This window comes from Ooceraea biroi, chromosome 6 (genome assembly GCF_003672135.1).
Source record: "Ooceraea biroi isolate clonal line C1 chromosome 6, Obir_v5.4, whole genome shotgun sequence".
Classification (NCBI taxonomy): domain Eukaryota; kingdom Metazoa; phylum Arthropoda; class Insecta; order Hymenoptera; family Formicidae; genus Ooceraea; species Ooceraea biroi.
The window spans coordinates 352,303-365,231 of record NC_039511.1 but is presented as its reverse complement, the minus strand read 5'-3'; the positions used below and the strand labels follow the sequence as shown (position 1 = coordinate 365,231).

General features: G+C 36.2%; 1 protein-coding gene and 2 non-coding genes across 5 annotated transcripts in view; 2 read left to right on the top strand and 1 right to left on the bottom strand.

The window, feature by feature from the left end:
- The first annotated feature begins 700 nt into the window (after nucleotides 1-700).
- Trnak-cuu lies at nucleotides 701-773 on the top strand. Its single transcript has one exon. It is a non-coding gene; the product is annotated as a tRNA-Lys (tRNA).
- Nucleotides 774-1,100: 327 nt separating this feature from the next.
- On the bottom strand, nucleotides 1,101-1,174 carry Trnan-guu. The gene has a single exon. It is a non-coding gene; the product is annotated as a tRNA-Asn (tRNA).
- A 9,433-nt stretch (nucleotides 1,175-10,607) lies between these two features.
- LOC105276542 overlaps nucleotides 10,608-12,929 on the top strand; it is a 58,145-nt gene continuing 55,823 nt past the window's right edge. For all 3 annotated transcript variants that reach the window (XM_011334249.3, XM_011334251.3, XM_011334250.3), the window contains exon 1: nucleotides 10,608-10,830. The gene's annotated coding sequence lies outside the window, so the exon portion shown is untranslated. The remainder of the gene's footprint in view (nucleotides 10,831-12,929) is intronic.

The window sequence follows — 12,929 nt, the reverse complement described above, 5'->3', positions numbered from 1 at the left end:
CGTTCGCTTTTGCGGTTTTGCCATGATTCCGGGAGAACGAGTTGGAATTTTTTAATTCTGAAGGCATTTTGTAGCTGGAATCCTTCTCTATAGACTGAACCTAAATTAAAAAAAAAAACGTCAAAATTAGAGCAATGGCGGGCAAAAAACCAAAAAACGACAAAAAATTCAAGTTTTATTTGTTATTAAAACATCATTAAAACATTAATTTTTATATACAGACTTAGGTTCAATTTATGTAATACGTCTTTATCTTCAATTTAAAACAAAGCAAGTCGATATCTTCAGTCAAAACTAGCGTAAAATGCTGTTTTGAAAAACGCGTTTAAAGTTTGAGAACAGGATTACGGCTAGAAAATTAATATTTATGAAGTTCAAAAATTGCTCATGTAAAATGACGTCTCGAGGTCAATTTCAGCAGGAATCGCAGAACGTCGTTTTTTCTCTGTCCTATCCTCTTTTCTTGATGCCAACGAGAAAAAAGCGACACAAAGGCCACTACCTTATTGTGAACGCCCTGCCGACCATGCACTGCCTCACATTTTTCGCTCTCCTGAACTCAATTTTGCGAATCGAAGTTCTTCTTGCGCCAAAATGTAATTTGGTTTGCGGTATCGTTTTCAGCACTCAAAAATCTATAAGAAACACTTTGTCTGATTTAAAACAATTTTTGTCTGTAAAGGAGCATTACATTAGACAAGCCCGGCTAGCTCAGTCGGTAGAGCATGAGACTCTTAATCTCAGGGTCGTGGGTTCGAGCCCCACGTTGGGCGATTATCTTTTGCATATCTTATAGATTTATAATCTTAAAAATCTGTTCAATGTTTTAAAAACAATTTGAAGATGCACGTTTAGTTAAATATGTAATATTTAACTTTAATATCTCCAATCATTAATTTGGATGTTACAGCATGTTGCATTTCTTTAGACTATAAAATTGAAGTAGATTTCTTATTATAAGTATTACATTAAGAGGAAGAAATCAGTAAAGTAAATAGTAAATATTGTACATAGATTGTGAATGTTGCAAAAAGATCTAATCTGATCGTTAATCTCAGCAGTTTCGATCCACTTGATCAAGAATGGCAAAAGAAGAAGTTCGCCCCCGGGTGGGCTCGAACCACCAACCTTTCGGTTAACAGCCGAACGCGCTAGCCGATTGCACCACGCAGGCGATTTGTATGATAATTTTTCTGGCATGCAGTCACAGATACGGTCACGCGTTGTAAGATCAAAGTCTCGCCAACACGTAATCTCGTTACGTATTTAGGATTACAAGCATGAATATATAATTATCATATTAACACATATAAGCAAGAAATTAATACATCAATTACTGAATTGAATAAAATGTACGCGCGACATTAGATGAATGAAAATTGCGTGTCTTATGAAGAAAAATATTTTCTATATTCTTTTACGTGAGTTCCGCTTTCGAGCTTTATTTGCTAAATCAACTAGGTGGATAAATCGGAAGGAACAGAGTACGACACACACAACTGGTTCGCGGTGAAATCAGAAAAAGCAAACAAATGTAGTTTAAGAAAGACGGTGGATCATAAACACGGTTGTTCAAACAATTCTAAGCCTTGCATTGCACAACAATACGCGTGTGGGAGGTGCCATTTTATACGATATTCTTTTGTCTTTTGTCAGCGATTTTATACGGTATTCTTTTATCTCATCACGAATGGTGTCTATTGCTTTACCTTTGAGAGTGCCGACAGATACAATTTCGCGTGTTCTCTTTGTTTTCTCCTCTGTGATGATCCTCGAAATTGAAGGTAAATATATCTTTTGAGAGAAAGAGTAATAAATTGAATATATATAGATTCAATATAAATAAATATATTGAAATGGATTAGTTAAATGTTATCCCAAGAAAATTATATTAAATACTTGTACCAAATGAAAACAATACAAAATATAAAATTTAATATAAAAAGTTACTAAACGGAATAACATATGAATTGTCACAATAGTAACTAATTATACACATCAACTATGTTATCAATGTTTTCTCTCTCTGTCTTCTTCTCTATTAATGTTTAAATTAAGTAAATTAAGTTTCATCCTTGTACCATACATACTTGAAACATAGTAACGTAACAATATACATATGATAATTGTGTACACTAATTGGACTTTCATTCAAATTGCCTCACATAAATACATGATCTTTTCAGGAATTGATGTGCCTGATATCGAAAAAATATTAGAAAATATCTCAATTACTTCTTATTTTTACTTTTTTTTAATTCAAAATATACTCCTTCTAATTGTAAATCAATATGGACGATTTCTTTCGAAGAAAATGATGAGTAACATCTTGATTTGGCTCTTCTGCATCTACACTCCGGCAGTCAGAGAGTCATAAAGTTCCGGGCGAAAAATGCCATGTGCGTGCAATTTCTTCTTAAGATCTTGAGATTTTGTATAACAAGTACCAGGTCTTTGAACTCGAAATAAACGAATTGTCAGTGTCAGTGAAATATATTCTTGTTCCGTTTGAGTGAAGTCCTCGTTATTTTCTTGATATACCGGCTGAACGAATAAGCCAAAGATTTAGAACCGGCAATTCAAGTTAACATTTTCAGTGTCATATAGTAGAAGGTACATGGACAAAGGACAAGGCGGTTATCGCGATTTTTGAGAAAAATCCTGCATGTATATCGCGACAGAGATTATTAATTAAAAACGATATTGACATCAGCCTGAAGACATTGTTTAAATACCTTGTTTGAATTCTAAGAAAAATAGTGTACACGCTTTTGCGCCACAGCCACTTGTGACTATATATATTGCGATAACGAATTTTCTTATGAGCAAAATATGTATAAAGAAGAATGCACGTGTTCGACGTGTCTCGTAGTTGTTTCATTGTGAGGATTTGCGGTTTGTTTGGCGTAAAAGCGCACTCTAAACCCATGGATTTCGATGAATGGCGCGCCATATCGCTGCTCCTCATATCCGCGACCTTTCGAGTGTCACCGCCCTCGCGGGTCTCGTCAGCGTCGTTCTTTAAGCCTGTGCCATTAATCAAACGAGATTTATGCCTTTCTTGACGATTCTCGCGTCGCATAACGAGAACATGAATTTTGCCATCGTAACACCCGACGATGTGTCTTAAGAGATAAGACATCTCCGCTCTGTGATTATGAGATAAAGATTTTAAATTATAATTCTTAAATTAATTCTTACAAATTTGATGTAGAATAGAAAAAAGTTTTAGATATAAGAAATTAACGTTAAAATCTTTATCAAACACTAAATTAATGACAAGAGTATAACGAATAATTCTGCTCATTTATCACGAATCAATAGCCCTAGTACGCAATGCAATATAATAATACGATAATACACGATACGATTGATAAATGCGTAATTTATGCAAAGCGAGATTTGTTAAGAATATCCCATGTCTGCTAGAGCCGATTAATCAAACAGGCTAATTAATTAAATAATCGCGACTGACATGCTGCGAATTCGCATGAAAGCCCGCCGCGCCGCGCGCCGGTGTACTGATGCGAGTTTCACAGCAAATTGTCGATGCTCATTTGGACATGCTCTGCACTTTCCATTGCATCCTTCACGGCAACCCCCGCGCGTGTGTGCTTACATAAAAGGGAGCACACGCGCGACTAGCTGCTGTTTAAAGAAAAAGGGAACAGTCAGAGCCGCATACTCGAGCATGCGAGTAGGAGGCGCTCGACTTCGTTGAGGGTCGTCGTACGCAAGCGAGGGATGTTACGCCGCAAAAGGTCCCGATGAAATAAATATGCAGGGGTGCGTCAGCTCGCAGGCGCGCCCAAAGACGCGTTGTCCTCTCACGCGCGTTATGATGCGTTTGACGTTGTCGTTCAACAGAGCATTCCGCTTTACATGCCATGCCGCGTACTTCCACGATGAGTTACGATAAACGGAGGCATAATTGCTGCCGCGGAACTGACGGAACATTGCTGCAATCGATCGATAGGTTCCATGAACTCTAGTCCCTGTAGGATTGGCAAAAGTTGAACAATAAGGATGAAAGGAGGACATTGTTTTTATCAAATATCTAGAATATCGCAGATGCCATAAATGGCCGAACTTATTAAAAGAGATTATTACACAGACGGGGTGTGGGCCACGTCGTGCGATAATTCTAATAAAAAAATTTTTACCTGGGGGTCATTAAGATTGCAAAAGGGGGAAAATGTGTGTTTGACATCCCGTGACGCCTTTTCACGCACGCTAATAGCTAGAACAACTTTTAGAGGTGTGTATGTACACGGGCACACTCGGAGAGTAGGGATAAGTATATATTGACACATCCACCGTACCGAGTTGGGTTACTCGGCCGAAGTCTCAACCGTAGCTAGTAGCGTGGGTCAGTCTGAAACGACATTCTTCAAGGTGCAGCACCCGATTGACGAAGTATAAGTGATGTAGAGAACTCAAAAAGCTCTGAAAGAGGATTTTTTGCGCGCAGTCTCTTTCTCTTTCGCTCTTTCTGCATGCTCGACCAAGCGCGGCCGAACGAGCGAACGCGCGCGCGGTTCGCTAACGAGCCGTGAAATGAATCATACATTGTTCTCTGGTAGAGTACGCGCGTTCACACGTGCGCCCGAAATCCGGAGGAGAGACCGCCGGTGAGCTGTGGAAGGAAAGCGGCTCAATTGACCATGAAATTCGCTGTCGCAAATAATTTTTTTCACCGCAACCGCACTCTCCCGACTGTGAGCGACTACGGCAATTAACTGCAATACCGGGGTGTTGCACCTCTTCTCCGCTCATCCTCGTCCTCCCTAATGGGTAGGTGAATCGCCGAAGTGCATCCGGCGCGTTCCCAGGCGACCCTCTCCTTTCATAATGCTTTGCTGAAGTGAAGACGGAATTTATGATAATTTTCTAAATATGGCCACTTGATGAATATTAAACTAAAATGTGGCAAGCTTCTAGACATGGTGCGAAAAGTTATATTTCATATATGTTAAATATATTTAGTGACATCTGATAATCCTAGAATATGCTTAGGAGCGAATGAGATTCTTGAGAAACTACCAGTAAATTACAATAATACCACCGCGCTATCTAATAATGACGTAGCAACAGAACCGTGACTTTGCTGGAAATGGAAAAGATACTCGTATCAATGTCTATTTTAGACACTAATTCAACGTTTTTATAATTAGCCAGTATCAGCCTGAATCAGTAATGAAAAGACTGCAAAAAAGTCATAAGTTTTTATAACATATAAAATATCAAAACTGTAATTATTGTAAATGGAAATAAATTATTTTAATTAAACAAGGTTGATATAATTTGTTTAATGAACCTATATGTAGCTTATATGTAGAATTATCTACGAGTATATGTAATCTATACAAAATCTATATTACTGCAATATTATAAAATTTTCAAAATTGCAATTATAGTGTTGCAAAGATTTTGATATGTTTTGATGATGTAATAACATTTCAACAAACATTATCAAACAACAAATGTGACAATTATGCATAAAGTGAATCCGTGAGGTTGTCCATTTTATGCATAATTGCCACCGCAATTATTTATGCACCAATTTGTTTGCCATATATTTTCGTTTCTCGTACTATTGACAGCTAGTACATTTACAATTTGCACTTTATTCACGTTATGTAGGTACTGAAAGCTTTTTCTTTCCTTTTCTTTTGCTTTGATAGTTCCAAGATAATTGTGTATTTATTTTTGTTATTTCGTAGTTTGTACGGAATATATTTTGCGCGCGTACGACGACAACCAAAAGTAAATACCTCTGATCGCGAATACCTTGCAGAATTTAAGACATTTCAGATTTTTGACGAGCGAGTCAATTTTACTGCAGACCTCTTATATGCGCCTTCATTTAATTCGCGGTTGCAAAGGAGCGCGGAAAACGGCGACGGGATGATGGAACGGCAGGTCGGCCGCTTCCGGAACAATATAATCATGCTACGCGCAGCATTTTCCGCGGAAAAGCTGGCGCAGCTTCCGCGCGCTGGACGCCAGCCAGGATAAATATGAATTTTACGACGTCTGCGGATACACTTCTGTCACTGCCATGTGGCCAAACATGTGTGTGCCGATAGGCTCCGAATTGCGATAAGTTCGATTTATCGTTGCCAATTCTGAAATGTTTAATCCTAGAATACCATGTGCACTATTTTTTCAAGCAGAACATACATGATAGCATATTTTTTATATTAATTAATTAATTAATTGTTGTAGAGAGAACGACACAATAGTAAGTTTCACGATAGAATTTGTGCATAGTCTGCATTTAACAACAAAATATATATTGGGTTAACTGGAAAGCCCGTACGCATTTTTTAGCAAAATTCAGGTATTAATTCTTAGTACAAAGCGATTTCGCGTTTGGATTTTGCTAAAAAATCCGCACGGACTTTCCGGTCGACCCAATATATTTCACAATTGCGTTTTAATTTAGTAAGTTCGAAACGACATCTTACAGATTCCAATTGGACATTGCCGAAATATTATTAACTTAAATAAATCACAACAAAAATTTATTTCCTTAGAAGAAAACGAATATACGACAATACGCCAAAAAAGAGTATGGATACGCAAATTTTCAGTTGATTTTTGTTGCTCTCATGAATATTTATCAAGGTTTCGTTAGTTCGTGTTATTACATTCTGCAACTGTTCTTTTCGATCTTCTTTTCAATGTATTCTTTTTAAACGTAAACGTGAACTAGATATTTACGATGCGCAACATTCCAGCGTTGCATACATGGTTTTACGATTCTCATAAAAGCCGTTTGATGGCGGTGGAATGTTTTTTATATTGAAAAACAGTGTTCTTTATGTGGACAAATGCAAGCCAATGGAGAAAGCATGTTAAATAATAGTGTATACGGCGAAATAAATTTCATCGAGTTGCGAAAATATTAAGGATAGCCAATTTATGTAATTCTATTGTTATCAAGTTACCGTTATGTACTTGATATATGATGTAAAACAATGAAAATTTAATCGATGTAATTTTCTTAAATAATTAAATGTGAAAATTGTTTTATAGTTATTAGGTGCAGGAAATAATACGTATTTGTTAATTGTGCTGTTATATATTTTTTATATTAATTTATTGAGAAATATTTCAGTATTTCTCCGATATCATTTTCAAGTATAATATCGGTCATAACCTGTGTTTAAATATTTCGACACTGATTTTTTAATAACTCAATGATTTACTAAATAGCGTATTTTAATAATCTTTTAATGAAAATTATATCATTAAATTCATAGCTTGATGTTATTATTTTACTTTTTGGTAATGCGAATAATATTAAACGGGTAGTAATCTTCAAATAAGATAAATTTACGTTGAAAACGTGCAAAAGCTTCATTATTTTTTCAAATAAGCGAATTTTATTTCAACTGGATAATACAATATTACGTTAAATTTACTACGAGTGTAATCAGTTTAGTGAAACTTCGATAATGCTATGCGCTTTAACTGGCCTGCGTCCATTATCAACTCGTGCCACTCTTCGTTATTAGATAAAAAATTAATAGTCGATCAATCATGAGTAATTTCAGAATGACATGGCTGGCGCAAGTTGACAAAGTGCGTGGATGCGTTTTATTTTTCTATTTTCTACAGAACTATCAGACAGACACAACAAAGGGTATTCAAATCTGGCACGATTTCGCCTGTCGCGTCGAACTTTCAACTATCTTTGATTAATTTATTATCGCGTGAACGACTTGGCCAAAAGTTACATTTTGCAAAGATGTAAGGGTAATAGGCAGCAAATTCAAAGTCGTATATATATATTCTAAGTTTATTTAAGTTTAGGGGACAAATAAATAATTATTACACTAATAGAATAATAAATACGGAAATTAAATAGATAATATCATATTTTATCAGAGAAGAGAAGAAAACTTATGTGAAAATAGAAACACAAGCAAAGTTTTTTAGGAAATATGAAAATACTCTAATGTTCATCTGTATATTAATCTATATATTAATGATTATTGTATAATGAGTATTGATCAAATTATGTGTGGCACGCGAACTACCGTAATATAACGCTGGATCTAATTAATGTACTAAACAGAGGGGAATTCCTGACGCAGTATTTGTGTTTTGTCTGCAATACATCTACTTCATATGCTACGATGCTGGGATACTATGGTGCATACTTGTGTGTGATAATTAGATCAATAATCTAAAATGTCGAGGATTTGAAAGCTTAATGAACTCGTTATCTAAAGACTCAATGAAAAATGAAAGATTGAGAGAGAGAGAGAAAGAGAGAGAGAGAAAATCTCGACGAAAATAATATTACTTTTTAATAAGTATTGAGTGACCTGAAAATCTTACAACTCGCTGTTCCAAAGTAGTAACGTTATAGATATATAAATTACTTTAATAGATATAAATTACACGCATCCACACGTGCGCGCAGTTGGCAAATATATATAGACCACAATAAAACATTTTACGTAACTACGAAAATATTCTTAAAATAATTCTTTGAAATATTTCTTGCGATTCTTTCAATTCATTAAAACAATTCAGTTTTAAATCATTCCTCTAATCAACGTTTGCATGAAATAAGTCTGTCCAGGCTCAATGGCAAAGTTAATGGTGCAGAAATGCGCCTTAAATTTTGAGTGGTCATAGTTGAAATGTCAAGCTTTATAACACAAAGACTCACCAAGAGATGTTGTTGCAGAATTAAATTTTATTAAATTGCACCAAAGCCTGGACAGAGGCGTAGGTTAAAAATTTTCTCATGCTGTTTTTATTTTCTCGCACAATGTTTGAAGTCCCGTGAGCAAGCCTGAATTCATTCTATACGGCAGGAGAACCTTGATTTTCCGCTTCATCGAAATATCACGAATGCAACTCGGCCAGCTGTGTGCTAATCCGGGGTGCATGGAGTTAGCGCCTGAACGCCACTCTCTTCGAAGAAGGGCGGTACCGTCAAACCACCCGAGAGGGTTGTCCCCGGATGATCCCTTTAACAGAGTCACATCGCGTGCAGTAACGAGGGCTCACATGGATTTTATAGTAAATTTTTTACGGATCTCTCTCTCTCTCTGCCCTTTCTGTCTCTTTCTTTCTCTCTGATAGCGATTGCGCACATACCCGAACGGATGAACCAACGTAACTACGACGTAACTGCGTGGAATCGTGTGGGCGATACATGATTTATTGCTTGTTATTGTTGCAATTAAAGGGACGAAGAGAATGTAGGTGTGGATATTTCGGGTGACTACATGGATGACCGTTTAAAATGCCAGTGTTGTTTATATATAAATATATCAAGACGCAAATTTATGTATTGGGTTGTAACATGTATTCGTCCTGTTTTCTTTAGTATTTTTAGTAATATATGTTAATAACGGATATATGTGACAATTCACATTACAAACTAAAAACGAAAAATAAGAGTATTATTCGTGGTTCCTATGGGCGTTATATTCAATTGTTTAATTATGCTAAAAAGATATTTTTATATATTTTTAAAAAATACTATGTTATAATATTACTACTTAATTCCTTTTTTTGTAAGAATATAGATCGAGTCTGATAAATTAATGTAGATAAACAAACAGATGCTTATTCGAATATATCTACATATTAAATAGTCAACTTTGACGCAACAATGAGAAAAATCGCAAGACAAAAGGTTCAAGGTCGAATAAGCGAGAAAAGTTCATATAAAAGTGCTTTAAAAATTGCTTCATTAAAAAACTTGTTAAACTTAAAAAATGCTTAAAACTATAAGCGTTCAAAAAATCGCTAGCAGAATTATTTTTATTATTTATTAGATGAAATCGCTTAAGAATCGCTCAGAAAAAAATAACTGCATTAATGTTTAAATGTTTTGATTCGTGACTGATTTTACTATTGTTACAGTAACAATAGCTACTCAAAAGTTTTTTCTCCTGCAAGAATGCAGACTTGTATTCGTCGACTTAATGACAGTTCGAGCTCTTTCGAATGATCTTGCCCTATTAGAAATTGTGGTAAATGCATTTTGAATACCCCTTTCAAATTCGTTCTTTGTTTCTGTAAGTTTTACAGGTCAAAATATAAACAATAATTTAGAGTTATTTATTTTTGAGTAAGCGATTTCACCAAGTTACAAGATAATTCTACTAATGAGTTTTTGGAAGTTTATAATTCTAAAATATTTGTGGACATAGGACATTTATATTAACTTGTTTTATTTACTCGACTCTATTACATACATATAAATTTAGCTCTGAACATCCTCTTTGTGCGTGTGCGTGTGCGTGTGCGTGTGCGTATGCGTGGAGAGGGGAAAGAGCGCGTGCATGCGCGCGCCCGCATATTGGAAAATATATGTTATTTGATAAATTTAAATACATTGAGATATTATGACGTGTACTAAGCATTTAGATAAGGAAAAATGTTCAGTTGATCCGTTGTATTTCGTAAAAATCCGGTAAAAATTCGAGAAGACATTCCCTCGGTGTCGATACTTCTTCGGGATGCATCGCATGGATATCGAGTGGTGGGGATATTCGGGACCAGGGGCGCCCTTTCCCTACGGCCCTGTCGGTCGCCCACCTTCGTCGCTCGTCGTCGCGACTCGCGATAGCCGGCAGCGGCGGCTCAGTCTCGTTCGAGCTACCGTTGTGTGTGGGTGTTTTATGTCGTTTGTTGCGCTCCCATGACGGTGAGTGCAAGTAGTGTTGCGAATCGTGAGAGTCAAGTGTGAACCGTAATAATATTGTGAACAATCGTTTGAAATTGTGACTCTGTCTGGTGGTAATAGCGCGACACGCCAAAATCGATGGGGGATGATGTTCGATGGAGAGAAAGGTATGATTACAAGCATGCGAAAGGGAAAGAGGGTTCGGGGAGATTTAACTGCGACTTGACGTTGCATTGTGACGTCAAGGGTGTATGCAATAATTCGTCGCGAGATGGAATTTGCGGCGAAACTCGGTCGCGTATATGGGGTTGCGATACGGATCGTTGGAATCGCGAGATGGAATTTCGGGTATTTATAAGATCGACTTAGGATTGTAGGTATTCCGCAAATACGACATCATTGGATTTGACGTGTCCGTCCGTGTAACATTTGGCGATCATTCTGCAATTTAGCACGCGGAGCTGAAATTGTCCAAAGATTGATCGGATCGTATTGAATATTTAATCTTGGTACACTGCAGGGTTTGAGAATCATAATCTTTTTTTCATATATTGATAATGTTGGTCTATATTGATGCTCTATAAATACTGTACACCAGGATATCTCAGGAGGAAAAGTCAATATTCTAGGAGATGATGATATCCGTCATTTTAAGCAAAAATTTTTATGCAGGGTGTCCCGTAATAATCGCCTAACCTCTCGTATGCCAATAGAGCAGATCGAGATGAACAGAAAAGTCCCATATACCATTTTGCGATTTCGCAATTTTCATGTTCATCTCGATCTGCTCTATTGGCATACGAGAGGTTAGGCGATTATTACGGGACACCCTGTTTAAACGAAAAACGTTCTATTCTGAACGGTTTTCGAGATGGAGCTATTTGAATGTGAAAATGACCGATACTACCACTTTTCAGAATGTTGACTTTTTCTTTTGAGACATCTTGTATATATAATAGAAAATTGCATATATAATTTAAATATTGTGTATATATATGTATACTATTTAAAACTGTTTTATAGTAGAGCCTTTTGCACGTTCTCTTTCGCACTTGTGGAAAAAATAGCAACCTACATTATATTACATGATATTCTACTTATTATATATTCTTATAAATTACCAGTAATATATCTATTAGTAATAATTCTTAGATAGTTTATTTATTATTAGTAGTAATACAGAATAATCATTATTCACGAAATACCGCCGCTCACTCGTCATTATTATTTACGCATTACGTGAATGTGTATTATCACTGTTAATTTGGGATTGTCTACTTTCCCATGAGAATCATTTCTCGCCCGTGTGACTGGCCGTAACTCGAGCCAGGAGATTCCTTTCAACGATAGGATTCAGAGCATCGCAGACCGGCGTAAGTCATCGAGCCTCACGTGAGTCGCTCGCAATTTTGCCGCGAATTTCTCTCGGCAATTTCTAAAATAGGCGCACCTCTTCGTTTGCTATTACGTCGCTCGTGACCTCGCGCGGAAAAGCTTGTCGAGAGAGTAAGACCGGGCGATGAATGGATCCGTGGGCAACCGCAGAAACGGAAATGTATTCGCGAATTCTTCGATAGTGAAGTCGAAGTGAATTCACGGCGGAAGCGCGCACACACATAGCGATGTACCGTGCATAATCTTACATCCCTATTATGTTGCTCTTCCATTGATCAGGTAGCCTTCTAGAAAATTTAACTGGTTTCTTCGTCACGCACTTGCGATTTCAAGGAATGCGCATGTATAATGTTTTATAACCATAGCACACATGCAAAGTACATATGGTATAAAATATTTTTTAAAACAACCGCCTCAGGAATATGTGCATGTATTATATAACGCAACTGTGTATGTTAGTCTATTATTTTAGTTGTAAAACACAAACTCGTCTATGAACACATTTAAAGAAAACAAAGAGAACATTTAGAAAATAACTTTATTTGGAATAAATATTAAAATATAGATGAAATGAAAATGTAAATGAAGAAATTCGTGTACGCTCACAGAAAAAGTCTCTCTCTCTCTCTTTCTCTCAAATATTAATAATTAATTTAACTTACAATTAGTATTTCATTTATCTATATTTGAATAAAAATGATGTACATACACAAGAATTTCGGTTTGGAATTGTATTAAATTAGGATAGGCGTAAGTGCTTTTATTTGACACGAGATCACTATTCATTGGTGATGTCAATATCTGTTGCGATTGCACTTTAGAAGTTTTTTTAGCGTTTCCATTATTTTTCTAAAACGGATATATTGGAGAG